Source organism: Carettochelys insculpta, chromosome 3, assembly GCF_033958435.1.
Source record: "Carettochelys insculpta isolate YL-2023 chromosome 3, ASM3395843v1, whole genome shotgun sequence".
Taxonomy (NCBI): domain Eukaryota; kingdom Metazoa; phylum Chordata; order Testudines; family Carettochelyidae; genus Carettochelys; species Carettochelys insculpta.
In genome coordinates this window covers 108,979,867-109,002,955 of record NC_134139.1, presented here as the reverse complement: position 1 = coordinate 109,002,955, position 23,089 = coordinate 108,979,867, and the positions used below count along the sequence as shown (strand labels likewise).

The following is a 23,089-nucleotide window of genomic DNA, read 5'->3' as shown; positions in this document are numbered from 1 at the left end:
TACATTAGCAATATCAGGCCTTGATTGCCCTGTGTATGGGTTCAATTTTGCATGGTATATGGTGGGTCAATCCAGTAAAACACTTGAGTATACAAAGTACATGTCTTGCTGTAAACACATGAATCCTAGGGCTACTGAGGTCAATTGGACTATTCATGTGCTTAAATTTCAGCTTGCTGCTCAAGTGCTTTGCTCAGATGGGCCAGAGAGTTCAGCATCTGGTGCTATCAAACCCTGTCTTTGGAGGAGCTGAACAATTTTGAACTTAGATTTCTTATTTGTGGAGGGTGGTGATGGTGGATCTGGGCTGTTTAATTCTGCAGGTATCTCAGGGCATGTCTATACTTACTGGAACATTCCTGTGCTGGCAGTCAATCTTTTGGTGTTCAATTGAGCATGCCTAGTGGGGCCAGGCTAAATCGAATGATCGGGGCCACCATCCACCATGGTACTCTGACTGCAAGGAGTAACATTGGGATAGCTCAGCAACCTTTGCTTCCCTCAGACAGAGCTGGAAAAGCTGAAGCTCAGTTTTGAAAGTAAAAGCTTTTTTCTAAAAAAAAAGAAACCAACTCTTTGCTACGTTGCTACATGATAAAGGACACAGACCTCTTGTTTGGACATGCAGTTCACCTTTAAGTGTGGTGTTAAATATAGAGATTCTCAGGGAGATCGGTTTGAAGGAATGTTCATCCTGATTGTGGCAAAGCCTGAGATTTATTTTAAAATATAAAGTGACCCAGCTAACATGTGGTCCAGGACATGAGTTTCATTTCAGCTCCATGTGGAGAAAGGTCATGCCAACTCCTTGCTGAGAAGACTTTCAGCTGACTTATATTTCCAACCTTAAACCCCATTGTGTTTTGCATAGTAGAAGACAGAATTAATGGCAGCTGGACTGCTTCAGCAAGACAGTTTGCAGAGAGGAGTATAAACAATGGCTTATGTAATTGGTTTATTGCATTTATTTTGCCTCCAAAGAAGCAGAATTTAAACTTGACCTACACATAGTGACTTATTTAATACATCAACCCTTGCAATGCTGATGGAAAGTTGTTAAGTACAGTTCTGGAACCTCTGGGATCCAAGTGGTCCTGAACAATGGGATTTGCTGGACAAGAGGAGGTTGGCTGCCCTGGCTGCCCTGCAGGGGGTGGGCCGCCAGCCTGCTGACCGGGATTTCCCCAAGGCTGCCTGGGGGCAGTGGTCCACTCCCTCTGGGCTCCCCTGCAGGGCTGCTGGGCTTCCCCGCCCTGGCTGGGTTTCTTGCTGCTTCTGGGCTGATGGCCGGGTCCATGCCCCAGCTGGCTCCCCACTGTGGGGCACCTGCTGGGGCTCCCTGACCCAGGTTGGGGTTCTAATCCTGACCTGTCTCCCTGCTCTGGAGCACCCCAGAGTAGGCAGCCAGCGAGGCTCCCTGCAACTAGCAGGGCTCCTTTCCAGCCCAGCAACTGGAGCTCTCTGGTCCAGGCACTTGCTGGTTCAGCAGCATCTGTGGCCCTGCGAGACAAGGGATGTTGCTTGGACGAGAGAGTTTCAACCTGTATCAGTGAATAATTTGTCATCCCTTTGGAGTTACAGTGCATGGCTGTACAGTGATACACATTGGTATCCTCATTACTAAACACTGTTAGACAGATCGATATCTTTTACAATGGGATTTGTGAATCATTCTTCCTCTCCTCACAACATTTACCTGTAAAGTGAGTTCTAGGGATTTAAAGTGGATTTTGAACTGCACAGAAACCCACTTTAAAAGAGTGATAGTTAGTCTCTCAGTAGCAAGCAGAGAAATCTGTGATAGCAAGTTTTGTAATCCTTTCCCTGAGATAATTTTTAACTAAGAGAAATATTTTATGGTCATATTAATCCAATTAGTCCTTCAAAGGAATCGCTCATGAGTAAAGCTAAGAATTAGAAGTATTTATAGTAAAAGTCATGGATAGGTCATGGGCAATAAACAAAAATTCCAGGCCTGTGACCAGTCCATAACTTTTACTATAAATACCCCTGACTAAATCTTAGCTGCTGTTGGGCGCCCAGGGAACTGCTGGTTGGGTGCAGGGTATGTGTATATGTGCGGGAGGGTTGAGGGCTAGTCCCCATTCTGTTGACGGGGTTTCACTGCCCTGATGGCCTGCTGCTCCAATGGGCCCTGGGACTGTCCCCAGGGTAGCTGTTCCAGGACTGGTGCTCCAGAGCAACGCTCAGGACCAGTGCTGCGCTGGTGGCCCCCAGAGCCATCTGCATGGGTGGCCCTGAGGTCAGATGCATCAGCTGCTGGAGCTGTGGAAGTCATGGAGGTCCGAAGAAGTCACAGAATCTGTGATGGACTCGCAGACTTACTTCTGAGTTCCATTGTTTAGCAATGGGAATTAAAAAAAAAATAAATTATTTCTTGTATGTTTGCAGTTTATGGAGACAAACATCCCAAACAGATGGAAATGCTGAAATAAAGAGTGGAAAATGCCAGAGAGTATATCCTAAAATAGGGGGAAAAATCACATATAAAGAGATTAGGACAGCTGACAGTATGGCTTGTTCTTTTTTTTTTATTTTTCTTTAAGACAGTTTTCATTCCTTGTTTCATTTCAAATTCTGATAGGCACCACGTAGAGTGTAGATTAGGTAGCCACACTTCAAGGTCTGGATTAGCCAGCAGAGAGATTGCACAACCTGTGGGCCTAAAAATAGAAGTTGTTGTGAGTGGACAGCAGAATAATGAGGAGGCAAGAGGTCAGGGCCACCAACTGGCAGATGGGGCGGGGGAAGGGGACAGTTGAATAAAGAAATGCTTGTCATTAACCCCCACCTAACATTAGTCCTCAAATTTGGCATTGCGATGATGTAACCCAGTTAGGATATCACAGGAATAAAGGTCCTTAAAAACTGCCATTTTCCCACACCACGTATGCTGGCTGAGGGAGCAGACAGGTATAAGAATATATAGATGAGCCAAGACATGCTGAAAAGTCCCTCCCTGCTCCAGCTCACCTTGCATACACAAATTAAACTATAATTCTCCTCCCTTCTACACCTACTCTGTTCTGCCTGCCCTCTCTTGGGGTTCCTATTGCCCACATCTTTTTTTTTTTTTTAAAGTAACAGCATTTCGAAATATTGATTCAATAAAGAACAGAGTGCTGCTGTGAAACTTGCAGTAAGACAGTGAGGAATCAGTTATGCAAATGTGGGAAGAGGGTAAGTACTAAAGCAGCTGGGAAGGATAGCTGCAGCCTGCAGTTGAGAGCATCAGAGAAGGCATGGATCAAGCAATGAGGTGCATAACAGCATAAGGCCAGGGCAAGCACAATTAAAGAGACTTCATCAGACCATCTCACCAAGCTAAAATACATGCTATTGAATTTTGTATTTAATTGCAATGCAATGCTCACTTGCACAGTTAATTCCCAAGTGTCAAGAAATGAGAGGTTAGGGGTTCAATGGCCAGGTAAACTTGGTGGTTTTGCACTGACTGCAGGTGTTATATCACCATGCTTTATAGCACAAATCTTTCTACATTACTGTATGTGACTCAGTGAGGATCAGTTTTGTGACACACAGACTTAGTATGTAGTGGAATTGCAAAAGCAAGAGCGAGTTTGAAAGAGATGGATAAGATCTGGAAAAGCAAAGCAATTAGCTTAGGAATGAAGCTGAGCATCTTGAAAAGTGTATTCAGCAGCATGTTGTACAGATGTGAAACGTGGGTGGTAACAAAAGTTCTTCTATGAGTGTCCCCGTGGGTGCTCCACAATAGGTGTCGGGCTCTACACTCATCCCTTGCTATACGAGCACACTTGGTTCCCAACTTCCTGCTTGTAGGTGAAAACTTGTAAGAGGGACATTGAAATACATGTAAAAGTAGATCAGTTGAATTGATCACTTTCCCAGATAATTGGACCAACAACTGTTGGCCACGTGTGCTATGTTCGCAAGTGAGTGAACTCGAAGCATGCCCCAATTGGGGTTGACTATATTTATCAGAATAAATGTCCGATGAAACCACGTTAGCAAATGACCGGTTTCATTCTTATTGAAACTCATCAGATGTGTGTAAACTGCTGTGCATAGCGTGATTCAAACCCGGGATGCCTTCATCATAATGAAGGACTATGGTGGCCTTCTGCATCCTTCCTATTCTTGGGATCTTTCTATAACAATTCTGAATGCCAGTACACTCATCCCTCATTTAACGAGTACTTGCTAAAATGAGGGATGCATATACTTACCACTGTTCACTATGTGAGTGAACTTGCCCCGCTCACACGAGCCTGCCGTGGGGTCCCTGGCCGGGGCATGGAGAGACCCACGGCCCTGTGGCTGGAGCAGAGCCCACTGTAGGGTCCTTGGCCACGGGGCGTGGGGATCGTCAGTCCTGCCCAGCCTGATCCCAACACTCCCCGTGAGGCAACTCCCCATGCATCCCCCCCCCACCTTGCCTGAATGTTCCCCCAGCCCACAGCTCCCTGAACAACCCCCACAGCCCACTCCCAACACACACCCCATCCGCTTCCAAACCTCCCTGCTCGCTGCACCCCAACCCCTCCCCCCAAGTACCTCTGCTGCAGCCAGGAGGAAAAAGTCACCACCTTCTCCACAAGAGCTGCCTGCAGGTTTTAACCCACCCTCCCTCCCTCCCACTCATGGCCCCAAACTGCCCCCAGCCTTTAACCCTCTCCAACTGCCTTCTCAACCTAAGGTTCACTTACCTTTCCAAAGCAGCGCCACCTGCTGCCACTCTTTTGCCAAGTTTGGAACCAATCAGACACTTTTACATGTTAGAATAAGGTTCCGATGAAACCACGTTAGGGGTTTCATTCTTATTGGAACTCATCAGAAGTGCGTAAACTGCTGTCTATAGTGTGATTCAAACCTGGGACACTGTCGTCATAGTCAGCAACGATACCATATTTGTGGGAAAGGAGCATATGCTAGGGAGTAGCATGATGCTGCACTCCTGAAAGTGAGGCTTTATGAAAGGATTATGGGCTGGAGTGCTTGGATGAGACTGCAGGGTCAGATCTATGCTTCTGGCCAGCTCTGCTAACTAATTCAGAGGATTTTCATGGATGTGGACATCTGGGTGATTTGCATTCTCTAGAGATGATGCAAAGGAATTTAGGGGCTATCACGGCCATGCTTACCCGGTGCGTGTTCTATAATTTACGCCAGGATTCCCACATTGCTACTGACACTGGTGTACCTGAAATGTTTCTACCAAGAGTGAGAATTTGTGTGTGTGTGTGTGTGTGTGTGTGTGTGTGTGTGTGTGTGTGTGTGTGTGTGTGTGTGTGTGTGTGTGTGTGTGTGTGTGTGAGAGAGACAAGCTTTGCGTAGGTCCATGGTGTCCAACACACTAGCCACTAACTATATGTGGCTATTGGGCTGGTTGAGAGTGGCTAGCTGGCTTGAACAACGAATACATTTTCAGAATTCTGTGGCTAGTTCAGAACTGGTTGGATACCACCGGTCTCTGTTGGTTATATGTATGGGAGTCTCAGTTGTTGTGACCTTCACATTGAGGTGGTCATGGTGAAAGAAACTGAAATTCCTTCCAGACTAAGTTAGTCACCTCTGAACTTGTCCCAGTGGCTCCATAGCAGGCAGAATCGTCTAGTAGATTTTCTTGTTTCTGCCGCTGAGGAGACCACATTTCCAGAGTTTTAAGAGCACACTCAAAACCACAACATACAACTGGATACTTGTGCTGTTTGCTAGGGCTGTTTTGCCATATTTATGGGTTTATAAATGTGCAAAAATAGATGTACCACAGGTATTAGGAGTTCTAACTCCGTGCTTCTGCTGTGAGAGGCTGCCCAGCAGTGCATATTCTTCTGCTGTTGTTGTCATGGCAACGTGCAGCAGCAGCCCTCCTGCTGAGAGGCCAGCAGGTGCGCCATCGGTGCTGTCCTGTTGCTAGATTCCTGCAGTGTTTCATCTGAGCCAGTTTGGTAGGGTGGCATGCAAGTGCTGTTGCATCACAACAGCTCTCTAGCCACCCCTCTTGCGCACCCCCACAGAAACCATCCCAACATACCAAGGTAATTACATGGATATTGTAGCTAGACTTTCCCTGTGAAAATTTCTGAGCACAGGTTTAAGTGGATCCACGGTATTAGGAGTATATGTACTTCCCATCTGTAATTGACAACAGGTCTCCCAAAAAGCTGAATGACAGGATGAAAACAACAAAGAAATGAGCTTTCCAAATGGCATCTTGGGAAGCTATTTTTTAACAACCACAACTACAGAAGAAACGTTTTTTGTGGGCCCCACTACCGTTTTCCGCATTTGGGTCTTTCTATTTTGAGGTTAATCTTCTAGTATTACCCTCAGCCCCAAAACACAACCAGTAGAGTACCATTGATTCTGACCCCCACACCAGCTCAGGTGTAAAGACTTTCAGATTCCATGTGTTAACCATTTCTGAAATTCATGGCTATTTGTATTAGTGTGGGCTAGGATGCAGAACCCACCCTCTCACTTAGGATGCATCTTATAGCAAAGCCCTAAGACATCATACCAGGACTATGAGAGTTGGGAATACTGTACTAGTTTGATGCTAGCCACACAACCCATCTCTTCTTTCAAGTGCTTTTTGCATTAAATCCCTGAGGCTTATGAAGGTCTTCTGCCTATACAGTTTATTTCTCTCATTTGTTGCCTGTGGCTCTAATCCAGCATCTGTGGAGTTGATATGGAGCCTTTCTGTCGATTTCTGTGAGCACTGTAGCAGGTCCCATGTGGTTGATAAGGGCAGCTTCTTGGTCTTCTTGAAGACCATGATGTTTTAGTATATTGGCCCAATCTAGTGAGCCACTTACTTGAAAAAGTTGGTAAGCGTGCATCAAGCCCCCCCAAGGAGGGATGCTGTTAGGCAGCATACAGAAGAGTGTGAACCCCTCTCTTCCAACCAAAGAGAAAAGTGTGAAATAAAGGGTGCATGTGACTGGACGGAATAAGAGGATAGAAAAGGAGAAAGATATTTCTGGTAGGCTTTGGTTCTGTGGAATCCAGTCCTCCAAAAGAACCACCAGGGTTGCTTCAGCTTTTGCAGGCTGGTAAGCAGTCCTCATTCTGTCATGTATATCTAATTACAAAAGCCCACACCCTACAGAGTTCATTCAGTCTTGCAGTTCTAACCATGGTGCTGGCTTTGATTCACCTGAAACTCAGTTCTTGGTGGTCTTTCTATCTCATTGATTTCTCATTTGCAGTAGATACAGAATCATGTGGTTCCTTTGATTTTTTTTTTTCCGATTGGTTCTTTTCTCTTCCCCATGTTGCTATCTTAAGCTGCATCTACCTGGCCTCTCCCTTTCAGAAGGGGCATGGAAATGCTGCCAATCAGAAATGCAAATGAAGCATGGATTTAAATATCTCATGTCTTGTTTGCATATTTCTGCGTGATTTGGCTTCCGGAACAGCCATTTCTGGAAGCCAGAGCAGCTGTGTGGATGGCGTTCCTTCAAAAGGAAACCTCCCTTTCGAAAGCACACTTCTTCCTAATTTTTTTCAGGAAGACGGGTGCTTTCAAAAGGAGGGTTCTTTTTGAAGGAACCCCTTCCACATGGCAGCTTTGGCTTCTGGACATGGCTCTTCTGGAAACCAGATCATGTGGGAATATGAAAATGAGGCATGAGATATTTAAATCCATGTCTCATTTGCATTTCCGATTGGCAGCATTGGCATGCTCCTTCTGAAAGGGAGGGGCCCTGTAGATGCAGCTTTAGGGTATGTCTGCACAGCGGCCTTATTCCAAATAAGCTACAAAAATACATTTCAAAATAGCATTTAGCTATTTCGAAGTACATCGTCTGATAAACACGAGCCCCTATTTCAAAATAGAGACGTTGGACACACTGGCCGTGTCTACACTAGCCAAAAATTTTGAAATGGCCATGTAAAAGTTTACTAATGAAGCTCTGAAATACATATTCAGCGCCTCGTTAGCATACGGGCGGCTGCAGCACTTCGAAATTGACGTGGCTCGCCGCCGCACGGCTCGTCCAGATGGGGCTCCTTTTCGAAAGGACCCTGCCTACTTCGAAGTCCCCTTATTCCCATCTGCTCATAGGAATAAGGGGACTTCGAAGTAGCCGGGGTCCTTGCATGGCCATTTCAAAGTTTTTGCCTAGTGTAGATATAGCCACTGTATCTTATTTTGAAATGGGTACTATTCCCTGTCTTAACAGCACCTATTGCAAAATAGCTATTTTGAAATAGGTGCTATTGTTTGTGAAATGATGTTTACCAATTTCAAAATAAGAAGGCTGCTATTCTGAATTTGTGTAGATGCTAGGTTAGTTATTTTGAAATAATGGCTGTTATTTCAAAATAACTTTGCTGTGTAGACCTACCCTTATTTAGTCATGTGCACTGGTTAGTTGCGAATTCAGTAAAATGTTTTGTCTCTGACATTCCAGGCCATTTGCATATAGTTCCCTGATCTGGTTCATCTCTGCCTTCTGCCCTCGATGTTAGCTCTGTGTGGTCCTTGGTGCTTGAATTTTTGTTACCCATTATCTGAGTGTCAGGGTCAGGTTCTTGTTCATTTTAGATGGAACTTTCTTCTCCTGGCATTTGAGCTGCTAATTTCTGTGCACATTTTAAAACAAAACAATTTTTCATCCAGTTACTTAGCTAGCCTACTGAACTGTGACATTGGTGCTTGTTTTTTCTGCAGTATGTTGATTGCCTAGAACAAGCACAAACTGAGTTATTTTCGCTTTTATGGCCCTTCATGGACTCTCACATACTGTCAAACTGCCAGTCATATCTGAAATGCGAGCCTTGATAGCACATTTGTCAAATTTTCCAATAAGCACCTTTAGAGTTTTTCCCAAGCTACTGCTTCTACAGTGTCAAAAGCCACAAAGCCACTAGGAAGGAAGTGAGTGAGATTTCTTACTGTGTCTTCTTAAGAGACACCTATGATAGTGTTTAAGTGACTGGCATACTGTGACTGCTGCATATTACACTGATCATAATGGTCTCATTGTTACCTAGTGCTTTGCCATCTGTTTGTTGTACCCATCTGCTGTCCCTGGTTTTATACTTAATTTGTAAGCTCTTTGGAATAGCAAATGCCCATTTGTTGTGTGGTTGAACAATGCTTGTCACAGTGAGTCTCTGATCCTTCACTGATAGCCTTTGAACACTATTGCAGTACAAATAAAAGTGAATGGTGCAGTACAAAATTTTAGATACTAGTAAACGCCCTTAAATATACCTGACTATTTATTTTGTTTTCACTTGTCAGATTCGCTGTTTGAATCATTTACTTTTAGTAAGCATCCCTTGTATGAGAGAGGTGGCCGTGTTACTCTGTATCTTCGAGAACAACAAGAAGTCCCGTGGCACCTTATAGACTAACAGATATTTTGGAGCATAAACTTTCGTGGGTAAAGACCCCCTTCATCAGATGCATGAGGGTGGGGGCAGGGGGCAGGTGTTTTCCAGAGGAGTATTTAAAGAGAGGGGTCCAAGTAAAAGTGGTGTAGATGTTTTGTTTCTGTCTGATAGATCGAAGCAAATGCAGTTGTACCTTAGTGCCTGGCTGTATACAATGGATTGTGTAGTGTGACCTGGGTGGAAGCTGGAGGCAAGTAGCTAAGCATAGTGGTCCGTGGGTTTTCAGCATAGGGTGGTATTTATGTGACCATCGCTTATCTGCACCGTAGTGTCCAGGAAGTGGATCTCTTGTGTGGACTGTTCCAGGCTAAGGTTGATGGTGGGGTGGACACTGTTGAAATCATGATGGAACTCTTCAAGAGCCTCCTTCCCATGGGTCCAGATGATGAAGATGTCATCAGTGTAGCACAGGTAGAGGAGGGGCATTAGGGGATGAGAACTGAGAAAGCATTGTTCCAGGTCCACCATAAAAACGTTGGCATACTGTGGGGCCATGTGAATGCCCATAGCAGTGCCACTGATTTGAAGGTATAAATTGTCCTCAAATCTGAAATAGTTATCTACATGCCTCCAGCTCCCACCCAGAGCACACTACACGATCCATTGTGTACAGCCAGGCAGTAGGGTACAACCGTATTTGTTCCGATCCATCAGACAGAGACAAACATCTACAAGACCTTTACCAAGCTTTCCTCAAACTACCATACCCATCTAAGGAAGTGAAGAAACAGATTGACAGAGCCAGATGGGTACCCAGAAGCCACCTGCTGGAAGACAGGCCTTACAAGGAAAACAAGAGAATACCACTGGCCATCACATACAGCCCCCAGCTAAAGCCTCTCCAATGCATCATCAGTGATTTGCAACCCATCTTGGACAACGATCCTTCAGTCTACAGACCTTGGGAGGCAGGCCTGTCCTTGCCTACAGACAGCCTGCCAACCTTAAACAAATCCTCACCGTCAACTCTAGACCACAACACAGTAACTCTAAACCTGGAACCAATCCCTGCAACAAACCTCGCTGCCAACTCTGCTCAGTTATCTACACCAGCGATATCATCACAGGAACACACATCAACCGTACCATCAGGGGCTTCTTTACCTGCACATCTACTAATATAATATACGCCATCATGTGCCAGCAATGCCCCACTGCACTTTACATTGGCCAAACTGGACAGTCTCTACGTAAAAGAATAAATGTACATAAATCAGACATCAGGAACGGCAACATACTTAAACCTGTACGAGAATGCTTCAGTCTCTCTGGATACTCAGTTACAGATTTAAAGGTAGCAATCCTACAACCAAAAATTTCAAAAATCAAATGGAGAGAGAAATCTCTGAGCTGCAATTTATTTGCAAATTTGACTCCATCAACCAAGGATTAAACAGAGACTGGGAGTGGCTGGCCCCTTACAAAAGCAGCTCCTCTTCGCTGGAAGTTCACACCTCCACATTAGAATCTGACAATGGGCCACATCCATCCTGACTGATCTGACTTGTTTTTTCTCTTCTCTTGCTGTATACTACTGATGTCTATCAGCGATGGTTTAGATAGTACTTGGTCCTGCCATTGGGGCAGGCGGCTGGACTCGATGGCCTCTTGAGGTCCCTTCCAGTCCTAGTGTTCTATGATTCTATGATAATGGGCCATTTCCACCCTGACTGAATAGACCTTGTCAGCTCTGGCCCTCCCTTTTACTGGGACCTCCCTGTTTAAATACTCCTCTGGAAAACCTTCCCCTCTCTCCGCTCATGCATCTGATGAAGTGGGTCTTTACCCACGAAAGCTTATGTTCTAAAATATCTATTAGTCCATAAGGTGCCACAGGGCTTCTTGTTGTTATCCCTCGTACGATATGTTTAAAAATATATGATTGGTAATATAGATGTCGTAACTATCTCCCATACATAGTAAACTGAAAAATAAGTAGCTCTGGATAAAGGTACACTGCAATAAAACACGTGATGCAGGCTTATAAACCTGCAGCAAAAGTATTTGGGGCTGGATGGAGGTGTTCAGGCCTATAAAACTGCAGCTCCCTGTTCTGAGATCCCAGACTGAGCATGAAAGTCTATACTGCAGTTGTATAGCTCCACAGCCTGAACCACTTGAGCAGGGATGGGTGATAATTTTTGATGGGGAACTGCTCCAGGAATTTAGAAGATGGTCAAGGGCTGCATTCTTCCATGCTATTGAGGGAGTGTGTGCAGGGCCTGGGATGGAGGTTGGATGCAGGAGAGAGCTTGAGGCAAGGAAATGGAGTGCAAGAGTGGGCATGGGGTTTGGGAGGGAGTTTGGGTAAAGGAGGCAAGTGTGACCTACAGCAGGGAACTTGAGTGCAGGAGTGGGTACAGGGGCTTGGGTTGTGACCTACTGGAGAGGGGGTTGTGACCTGGGGCAGGGAATTGGGGAACGGGGTCTGGGAGCGAGTATGGGTGCAGGAGGAGGGGCAGAGGGTTAGAGATACGTAGAGGAGGAGGTAGGAGGGAGGGGCAGAGGGTTGTGGGGAGAGAGGATCTAGAGTGCCACGGGAAAGCTCTGTCCATGAGACTTACCGGGGAGACGCTAAGCCAGCAGCCCTCTGAGGCTGCTCCTATACTACCATGGTCCCGCTGGGGTGGGGCCATGGTAAGGAAGTGACTTGAAGCAAGCTATTGAGGCACTGACATGCATATTCAGTGCCTCATTAGCATACTGGCAGCTGTGTGAACGAACTTCGATTTTCAGATTGACAGTGAAGATGGGGGCAGCTTCAAATTGAGTGCCCCACTTCGACATTCCCTTACTCCCACAGAACTAAATCTGAAAATCGATGTTTGTTCGTGTGGCTGCCGTTACGCCAATGAGGCATTGAATATTCAGTACCAGGGCCATGGTACTGTAGCAGCAGCCTGAGACAGGCACCCTCACTGTTACATCCCCAGACTGCTCAAAACTGCTGCCTGCTTCATACAGCTATCAGCTCCAGAGACCTGTAGGGTGGGGGAAAAGGCTTTGCTCACTGCCCCCACCCCCAGTGAAAAATCTCTCCGCTCCTATTGGCCACAAGCCATAAACTGGGCAATAGGAGATGAAATATTTTGCAAGGGGGCAGGAACAATGCATGGTGGCTCCCCATCCCTTCCAGCCTCTGGAGCAGAGAGCTACATGGAGCAGGAAAGCTGCTTAAAGCAGCTGCTGGCTGCTCTGTGCCTGAGGCATTCCACAGGCTGGATCTGGAGTCTTGGGGGGCTGTATCCAGTTCGCTGGCCAGATCCTGCCCTCCCCTGCCCTTGAGCCTGAGTCAGTGGGCAAAGACAAACTGCAGTTATTTTATTGCAATGTATATGTACTTTCTGTGATTGTCTGAATGTTGACCTTCAGTCTTTTACAGTTTATATTCTACTCTCCCCTAGAAATATTTCTCCAACCTCTGTACTCAGCATTCTTGCACACAGCTGACAATCCACGAGCCTTTTCTTAGGAAACAAAAACTTCACATTCATCTGCTGATGCTTTGTAGACTTCCAAAGCAGATTTATCAACCTTTTTTCCCTGAGCAGTGCATCAAGAAATTGGGCTAATGATTTAGAGATCACAAACTGACATCAGCAATCCTCTGTGGTGGTCTGAAGAGATACTAAAACAAGAAAACATTGTATCAACTTTAGAGTAACTGGAAAAACGTAACTCCAAATTCTCTTTTCATGTGGCTTGTTAACATCTTATTGAAATTATCTCTGACTTGCTTTCACAATCCAGCTCACCAACTTTTAATAAGATTTGCTGCATAGTTTTAAGTTTGTATTCTTTTTCATTTCTAATTTCAACACAAATAAGGTATCTATATCTTAGGTCTCTGATTCTGATCTGTATACTAAATTGGTGTAAAGAAGGGGCATCTCCCAGTAATGAAATTAAGTGATGGACATCTTTGTAACTGAGAGTAATCTGATTCAGGATTAAATTTAACAACATAGGGCCTGATTCTACCTTTAGATAAAAGTGGGTCTCATGTCTTCAGAAAGAACTTTGCAGGTGTAACTGTGAATAAATTTAAACATAATATGTACTTTAATAAAATCTGATATAGCAGGTGACCCATACCTAAACACAAGCTTTATGTATTTCTGACCAGTTGCAATGTTTGTTCTAAACCAGACTGAGGTCCTCTCTGCAAACCACATAATGTATCTAATGTATGAGTGGTATAAAAGCAGACTTGATGATTGAAGAGCTTCCATTTTCAGCTAAATACAGTTGCTGAGGCACATCTATTATTAGGTCTCTAACTGGCGCCTCAGTTCTTTAGCTAGTATTCTCTTTATCATTCTTCACATGTTAGGGACAGTCTAATTTTTTTCCCAGGCCTGGTAGACTACAATTCCACAAACTCTTCAGCAGAAACCCTGTCTGTAGCAGTAGTGACTAGTACAACTGGTGCTGATTTTGAATGTGGTGTAATGCATTTTCCATAAGTAGAGTAGGAGCATAATGATTTATAGCTGCACAGCCAAGCCACAACTTTTCTTTGTGTTAGAGCAGGGGTCTTAAACTCAGGGACTGGGGGCCACCTGAGACTGGAGCAGTTCCACAATTTGGCCCTTGCATGGCTGTTTGCACAAGAGTCACTGTGGCCCTGGGGGATGTCCCAAGTTCAGCCCCAGCTACACCTACGCTATACCTCTTTCTGCCCCTGCTCCACTCTCTCCCACCCATCGTACCCCTTCCTTCAAGCCGCTTTCCCTGAGGGATGCGGATTACCGGGGAGCTGGGGTGGGGTGGCAGCAGGGAGTAGGTCCCCTACACTCACTGCAGTATTGGGAGCTGCGGAAAAGCAGAACAATGCAGCAGCCTCTCCTCTGCTCTGCTGCCATCTCCGAGACAAGCCTGTTTGCTCTGCTTCACTGCAGTGGTGGTTTGTTAACCCAGAGCTTGAGCATGAGTACCATTTGTACTCCAGGTTAGGAATTGTTGAACTCTGGTGCCCAGCCTGGAGCTCAAGAATCTGCACTTCATTATGTGGGCCTGAATGCAACCACTTCTCCTCGACTTTCTGTAGCCCTCCTTAAGTGTGGACACTCTAGCCCTTCATCCATGGGGTGCTGTGGGGAAACTTGGACGATCCACTTAACAGGGCTGTCCAGAGGAGAAAGAAAATTGGTTCATAGGACTGTGGAATACTTCTGGCAAACTCCTAGAGCCTATCTACACAGGAATAAAAGACCCATTGCATGACTGCACCTGGCCCGGGTCAGCTGAGTTGGGCTTGGAGGGCTCAGGTTATGGTGCTAAAAATTGCCTTGTTAGAGGCTTAGGCTCTGGCGGAAGTCTAGTCTTTGGGACCACCCCATCTCGTGGGATCCCACAGCTCAGCTTCCAGTCTCAGCCGGAATGTCTACATACTAGTTTTAGCCTGGTAGCCAGATCCCCATGATCCCCAGTCAGATGACTTGGGCTAGCTGCATGTGTTCAGTTGCTGTGTGGACATAACCCCCAGAGCATGTGTCCATTGGGACTATGTCTATCCTGCAAAGCAACAGAGAGTGAATTCTGGACCCTGGCTTGGACTCTCTGCCAGCCACAGATGTCTAATTGTAGTGTAGACATAGCCTGTGGGACTCTGGGTTCAGCACAGTTTGTCTGTTGGCAAAGGGGGATTAGGCTTGAGTGTGAGTAAATCCTGAATTTACATTGCTGAATAAACATACCCTTAGAGGACTGTCCCCAGATCTCAAGAGGAGCTCTGTGTAGCTTGAAAGCAATTCTCTTTCAGCAGCTGAAGTTGGTGCAATAAAAAGGTGCCCTTTTACACATCTTGTGTCTCTGATATTTTGGCACAAGTGTGGCAACAACATAATTAAATTCCATGTGGTATCTTAGTTTTTGTGTCTTCTGGCTACCTGTCAACAAACTGAGTATTAGTGTGAATGATCAGAAGTTCTAATGATGCCCTCATGTGGATGTTTAGCTATTTCTCACTAATTTAATACTAATTGAAAACTTTACCATCTGTTTCATTGTGATTTCTTCATATCTTTTAAGGTATCACAAACATAATTCAGCTGTTTGTGCCAATGTCATTTAGCAAATGGATTTTTTTTCAAATAGTGTTTAGAAAATGTTTAGACCTTTATTAATGCCTTGTTAACGCCACAAACTCATGATTAATCTTTTGTTAAAATGATTGTAATCCAACTCTGTGACAAAAATAGTCATGTTATAACCATCTGATAGAGGAGGGGTGGGCAATACTTTTTGAAGGGAGGGGCACTCCCAGGATTTTGGTAAGTGGTCAAGGGCTGCACTTTTCTATGGAGGAGATCTAAGGATGGAGGGTGAGTACAGAAGGGAGCTTGGGATAGAGTAGTGAAGTGCAGGCGGGGATATAGTGTCTGAGAGGGAGTATTGAGTGGGGAGTTGTGACTGTGGGCAGGGGATTGGCATGCAGGTTCCAGGAAGGGATATGGGTGCAGGAGAGGATTCTGGCCTGGAGTAGAGATATAGGAGCAGATGCAGGGTCTGAGTCGGAGTTGTGACCTAGGGTGGGAGGAGAGGAGGGTGCAAAGGGTTTGGGTGGTGATGTGAGGAGGACATTGGGTTTCAGGTTTTGAGAAGGGGTATGGAAGCAGGAGAGGGTTCTGGGCTTGTGGGAGGGTTGTAGGAGCAGAGTCTGGGAGGGAGTTGAAGTCCTGGAGAGGGTGGGGTGCCAGAGACAGGCTCTGGCTGGGAGGCACTTACCTAAGCAGCTCCCGGCCAGCAGCACACTTAGGCAGATCGCTCAAAGTGGCTGGATGTTCTGTATAACTCAATGTGCTGGGAAAACTGGCCAATGGGGGCTGAGAGATTTTGCTAGGGATGGAGGCAGCACGCAGAGCCCTCCCTCAGTAGCACAGAGAGACACATGGAGCAGCCAGCCACTTTGAGCAGTGCTGCTCCGTGGTATAGGAGCAGGCCCCGGGCAGGATTAATTCTTCCGCTCTACTCTGCGCTGGTTAGGCCTCAGCTGGAGTATCGTGTCCAGTTCTGGGCACTGCAGTTCAAGAAAGATGTGGAGAAATTAGAGAGGGTCCACAAAAGAACAACAAGAATGATTTAATGTCTATAGAACGGGACCTATGAAGAAAGGCTGAAAGAATTGGGCTTGTTTAGTTTGGAAAAGAGATGATTGAGGGGAGACATGATAGCGGTTTTCAGGTATCTAAAAGGGAGTCATAAGGAGGAAGGATAAAACTTGTTCTTCTTGGCCTCTGAGGATAGAACAAGAGGCAACGGGCTTAAACTGCAGTGAGGGAGGTTTAGGTTGGACATTAGGAAAAAGTTCCTAACTGTCAGGGTGGTTAAACAGTGGAATAAATTGCTAAGGGAGGTTGTGGCTCCATCGCTGGAGATATTTAAGAACAGGTTAGATAGATGTCTGACAGGGATGGTTTAGACAGTACTTGGTCCTGCCATGAGGGCAGGGGGCTGGACTTGATGGCCTCTCGAGGTCCCCTCCAGTCCTAACATTCTATTCTATTCTATTCTATTCTGTAAAAGGCTTGGCCATATCTTGCCCGCCTCCACTCCACAGCCACGTTTTTTTAACCCTGGGTAAGTATCCAATCAAGAAATTCATTCTCTAACATGGTTACAATAGACAATAATGAACCAGATTGCAGTACATTATGGTTTGGTTACAGTCATATTTAAACACAGATACTTTTGTGGTGTTGATGAGGTCTTAAACTCTGCATATGTCCCCACTGGCAGATGTAAAGTGCCTGCAGTCACAGTGCTGCTCGTAGTGTGCCGCAGGGACACCACTACTGTGTGTTCACTCTCGACTGCCAGGGCAGTAGCATGACCACACTTAGGTCACTTGCAGCAGCATTCAGAGCGGTGCACCCTGGGCAGCCATGCCACAGAACACCTTAGGCTCTTCAGCTGCTGAGGCTTCTGGGAAGGCAGATGCGTGTGGTTGCAGGGCATCGTAGGTCCTGTTCCCAAGCGTTGCTTTGCATCCTGGCAACCCCTGTGCCTCCGTCCACATTTGGTGCCATCTTTCAGTGGCTTGTGTGCTGTGCACTCTGCCTCCTCGATCTGTGGGGATGGCTCGCAAACTGTAGATGGAAATGCTGACAGGTCTCACCAATGCATCACGAATGGCAGTTGAGTTATTTCTTAAACTCCAAAGTGACAGTGGGGTGTCAGACACTGAGCTTGCCAGGCATAGTGGCTACAGCACAAGATTGCTCATGGTCTTCACAGAGGTGCTGACGTCTGTGCAACTTGCTTTTGGGCTTGGAAAACAAGCTCTGAGTGGTGGGATCACATTGTCATGCAAGCCTGGGAGGATGAGCGCTTTCGTGGTACTGTGTGATGAGCTCATTCCTACCCTGCAGCTCAAGGACTCAAGAATGAGAGCTGCTTGGCCGGTGGATAAGCCTGTGATGAATGAACTGTGGAAGCTGGCTACTCCGGACAGCTGCCAGTCGGTCACCAATCAGTTTGGAGTGGGAAAGTTGACCTTTGGGCTTGTGTTGACGGAAGTGTGCAGGGCCATTAATTGCATCTGCTCTGAAAGACCATGACTCTGGGCAACATGAGTGATATTGTGGACGGCTTTGCACTGGTGGTCTTCCCTAACTGCAGCAGGGAGATATATGGCACATACATTCCAACTCTAGCACCAGCCCATTTAGCCCAGGGGCAAGTAGGATCCAGCCCACCTCACTGGGGCCCCGAGTCAGGCTCTCTGCCTGCTGCAGCTCCAGGATGCTCAAAACTGCTGGTGGTTCCCTCAGTGTGCCTCGAGGCATTGCATGCCCCTGGCGTGTAGGGGGAAAACTGGTCAACGGGAGCTGCTGTGATTGGGCTGGGGGCAGAAGCAGCGTGAGAAGTCTCTTCTCCTTCCCGCACCCCAATGCATGGCACAGAGAGGTGCATGGTGGTTTTGAGCAGCCTGGGACTGTGGCAGAGAGAGAGCGCCTGCCTCGGGGTCCTGCTGATCGGCTGGCAAAGAGACACCGAGATAAAGTGCCAACTAGCTAGAGCCTGCCCCTGGCACCTCACCCCATCCCATTCCCCAACTCCCTGCCCCATGTCACTGTCCCCTCCTGTCCCAAATCACCACACAAACCCTCTGCAGTCCCCTACTCCCAGGTCACAACTTTCTGTTAGACACCACACTCCCTGCTGTACCCCAATCCCTTGCCCCAGGTCACCACCCAAATCCTCTGCACCCTACCCCCCACCCCAGGTCACCACTCTCTCCCAGACGCTGCACCCCAATGCCTTTTCCAGGTCACGGCCTCCTCCTTAACCCGAACTCTAACTCAGATCCTACACCCTCTTATGCACCTCTGTTTCCTACCCTCAGCTCCCTTATGCATCCCAGACCCTGCACCTCCTCCATAGGAAAGTGCAGCCCTCCATCAAAAATTATTGCCCACCCCAGTTTAGCCTCTGCTTACATTAATAAGGAGTTTTTCACTATGGTTCTCTGGGCATTGGTGGTTCATCTTGGGCATTTCATGGACCTTAATGTAGGCAGGTTCAGATAGGTGCAAGATGCATGCATCTTTTGGTACACAGGTCTGTTCAGGAAACTGCAAGTGGAGACTTTTCTTCCAGATGATCGCTGTAGGGGAATTCAAATGTCCATTGTGATCCTTGGCGACCCCACCTACCCCTAAAGCTGTGACTCATGAAGGGTATCTTGATACCAGCAAAGAGTGATTCAACAACAGACTGAATCAAGCGCAGAATTAATGTGGAGAGTGATTTCTTGCAATTTAAAGCCCACTGGCCATGTCTCCTCTCCCCCCCGCCCCTCCACCTGACGGCACAGGACTGCAAGAATATTACCCTTAAAGATGCAAGGAACAAAACAGCTCTACCGAAGAATCTGCAACAGTGGATTGCCAAGTATCGCCATGAGATTTTCATGGAGATGTCTGAGGCTAAAGCCACGAAGTGACAGTCCATTAACAGCTGCTTCTGCCTCTTGAACTAGGCATGTATCTAGGTGAGCACCACACAGACGCAAGTCTGTTTTCTGCAACCACGCTGCCCCCAACAACTCACTTCAGCTATTTCCAGTGGGCCTTTCAACTGCAAAAAGCACACTTCAGCTATTCCCAAAATTAAAGCCACTGACTAGGGGTCTGCTCTGCTGTTTGTGTTTCCCCAAGCTCCACCTGCTGTAACTGGCTGGCTCCTTCTGGGGCATAAAAGAGTTCCTGACTGTGGGTTCCATCTGTGGGTGCCAAGTTGTCCTCTGGTTCTGGGTCCTCCCTCCCTCTCAGCACCCTTGTCTACAATGTCCTTCTGGCTTGTCCAGCTCTCAGCTGGCACAGCTCCACAAGTGTCCATAGGCTCTGCGCAGTAGAGGCATGATCTCCTCCAGCTCTTTGGAGAACCATCAGGTGTGGGTGTAGCATTGGAGTGGCAGTTTGCCTCTTGCACCTTGTGGTGGGTGTTTTGCCACTCCTTCATTTTGATCCTTGGCTGCAGTGCGCCATGGCCCCCCTTGGTCATGCATCTTGGGATCTGCCTGGAGGTATCATAATTCCTGTGATTTGAGCACAGCCAGGACAGTACGGGATCACACAATTTATACAGACTTTGATTTCACACCTGTCCACCTACATTCCTTTACCCCATCTTCCCTTCACTGAAGAACTTGCCTGGTACTCTCAGTCTGGTTGCTCCCTGAGTATTTGTACATTGGGAAATGGTGTGTAGCATTCATTATAGACAAGGACCTATTGTCTTTTTCATCCTGGCATTGTCAGCATTGTGTCTCTACTAAGTTAAATGGAAATTAGCTAGCATGTCTGAAGATGCTAGTTTAGATGCTCCACAAATGTTTGTGGCTTAAATACGCCTCATTATGTGTTCAACATTGGATTGGTGTATAGAAGTGAATGGGACAAAGATTAAGGGATCAAGTAAATAAGCCCCGTATTTATAAAGTAAATGATTTTAATGTTTTAGGCATTGTTCTTTGTTTAGTTTTAGGAAGAATACTGCTTTCATCCATCTTCTGGCACGCTGAGCCCCAGAGTGTTTATCCATGCACTGCCTTCATATCCAATCTCATACGCCAAGTCAAACAAACCTCTTCTTTCTGTAAACCACAGAGAGTAAGGCTTCTATTCTGAACCACCACATGCTACACTTCAGAAGCATCAGAGCCTTTGAAATATTGATTTCATGACTTATGGTTGATGTCTAATCTCCCCTCTGATCTGCATCATGTAAACTTTGATTTCAATTCCTATTAGTTTTGCATCCTTGGGATTTTAAGTTGAGAGATGCTGAGCTACAGAATTATTTTTCAGTATCCTGGAACATCTGGCCCCTGACGCTCAGAGCTACCCAACACGACTGGAGCTCCAACTCCAGCTTGCCCCACTGCAGAGCAGGGAGCCTGAGCCTCACAGGCCAGATGAAGATAAGCCGTTAGCTCATGGATAATGCACGGGGAGAGGCATGTTGGGGAGAAGAAGCCAGGTGGTGGTGGAGCAAGGGCAGGGCAGAGCAGGGACAGGGAGACGTGAGGCTTGGGGAGGAACGGGATTGTCTTGGCCCTTCCCTGGGCTGGGGCAGGGGGTCATATGACTGGTGGCGCCGTACGTCCCAGCTCTCCATTTGCTCCTGCACAGGCTTCATCCAGCCTGCAGGCTCTACCTGGAACAGAAGGAAGCGGCTCTGGGAACAGCAGCACAAGGAAGCTCTGTCCCTGTGCTTGCATGCAGACTCCAGCCCATCACTCCCGCTGGCTGGTAATTGTGGCTAATGGGAGCATTGGGGGGCAGTATCTGCAAGTGCAGGGACACATGGAGCCACCTGTGCCTCCCTCGGGAACTGTGCCAGGATTGCACCCCATCCCCCCTTTTCAAATAGTACCTCTGCTGTATTAATATGTCGTCTTGTAAAGCAGCCTTGTCTCATATACCATAAAGTTTCTTGCCATTCGTTCACTTGCTCGCTCTCTCTGTGTGTACATAACAATAATTCTTCCAGAACTCTTCCTAATGAACTTTTCTACTTTGAGGATACAGGCTCCCATTATAGATATATGAATGAGAGACTAGCCTCAAGGTAGAAAAGTTCACTATGCACAGATCTGGAAGGATTATTGTTCTCAACTTTTTATTACCAGGCTAACGCTGTGACTGAACATATTGTGTTGAGGCTGTTGCCCTTTTAGAGGGCTAGTCTATCAACAGGACACAAACTCAGCTGGTGGAGTACAGCAACTTAGAACAGAAATGTGTTTTATAAAACAAAGATGGGGAGGTAAATGAAAGGCAGAAGTAAACTCCACTGGTCACTAAGAAGCATAAAAACTGGCTGGTATCAGGCAAATTTCATTGTGAGCGATGAATTTTAGAATATTGTGTTGATTAGCATTTAGTTTCTCTAAGACATTTCTCAGGCGAGGCAGACTATTTGAACCTCTTGCATCAAGAACCTTCTTTGTGTATGTGGATTTCACACTGGGAATTCGTCTCAGAGCACATCAGCTGTGTGACTCATGGAAAGGAGGAGGCTTGCTGTACATACTTTGGGAAGCTGTTAATAAACCAGGCTGTCCTGAGGACTAGTTTAATCACATAAAGTAAAACTCAAGACCAGGTTAGAGAGTAACTCTCTTTTTCAGCACAGTTCCCTCCCCTGAGGTTCTGGTTTCGAGTTCCCAGGCCGGGCACAGCTTTTTGGCAATTCCCATGTCTCCATGGCTTTGGAAATCACCTCCAACTGCAGCTGCTACTTGGTACTGTGCTCCGCATTGTGTCGCAAAGTACCTTGGCTCACTTATGCCCTCTGGAAGCATTTTTGACTGTCTCCTAGTGCGTTTGTCTTAAACCCTGACTAGGCTGAAGGTTATCAGTCACTGGGGCATTCAGCCACAGCCCTCCTTAAAGGAGCCATTCCCTCTGTGACAGAGCTTCTTGTTAAAATATTGACTGTGCCTCACTGGAAGCTTGGCCTATAATTAATAACAGTAAAAGCTCTATTATCCAGCACACCCAGGGAGCTGGGGGTGACAGATAATCATATGTGCGCAAGACTGCAGTGGGGCCAGTGGCCCTGCTCCAACAGCCAGTCAGCTAGCCCTGTCTGTGTAACTGGCCCTGCGGCAGAGGGCCTGGCCGATCAGCCAGCCCTGCAACATGCTGGTTAACGCAATGTGCTGGTTATCCAGGTGCTGGATAACTGAGCTTTTACTGTAGGTATTAAGAAACTGATGCAGGAAAAAAACACTTCAAGTTTTGCTGGCATCGTGGAAATTAGTAACCTACATGATTTAATTCACCCAGAGCCTCAGCTACGGCCGAAGAGCACGCAGTGCAAATCAGAAGGGAGTGGGGTGGTGGTAGAAGGGAGGTGCACTGTTGTGATCCTGGTCTCCCTGTACTAAATTATATTGACTGCCTATAACCATGTAGCTGGGGCTTATCTGTCTATCATGGGTACAACTGCAGTTTTCTCGTCAGTCTGCAGGTAGTTTAACTTAGCCATCTGAGTACATTAGAAGAACTCCAGACCTTCGGGGGGCAAACAAACATCCAGTGGCAGTCCACAACAAACTGGCTTCTGCCACGTGTTCCTTTCTTTCTCCAGCTCATTCTGGTTCCCTTCTAAGCCACTCCCCTCCCTCTAGTGTCGAAGCAACTTTTCCACTTTTCCA

General features: G+C 46.6%; 1 protein-coding gene across 4 annotated transcripts in view; it reads left to right on the top strand.

The window, feature by feature from the left end:
• TMEM200A (transmembrane protein 200A) overlaps window positions 1–23,089 on the top strand; it is a 68,792-nt gene that overhangs the window by 32,020 nt on the left and 13,683 nt on the right. The gene's annotated exons all lie outside the window — the stretch shown is intronic.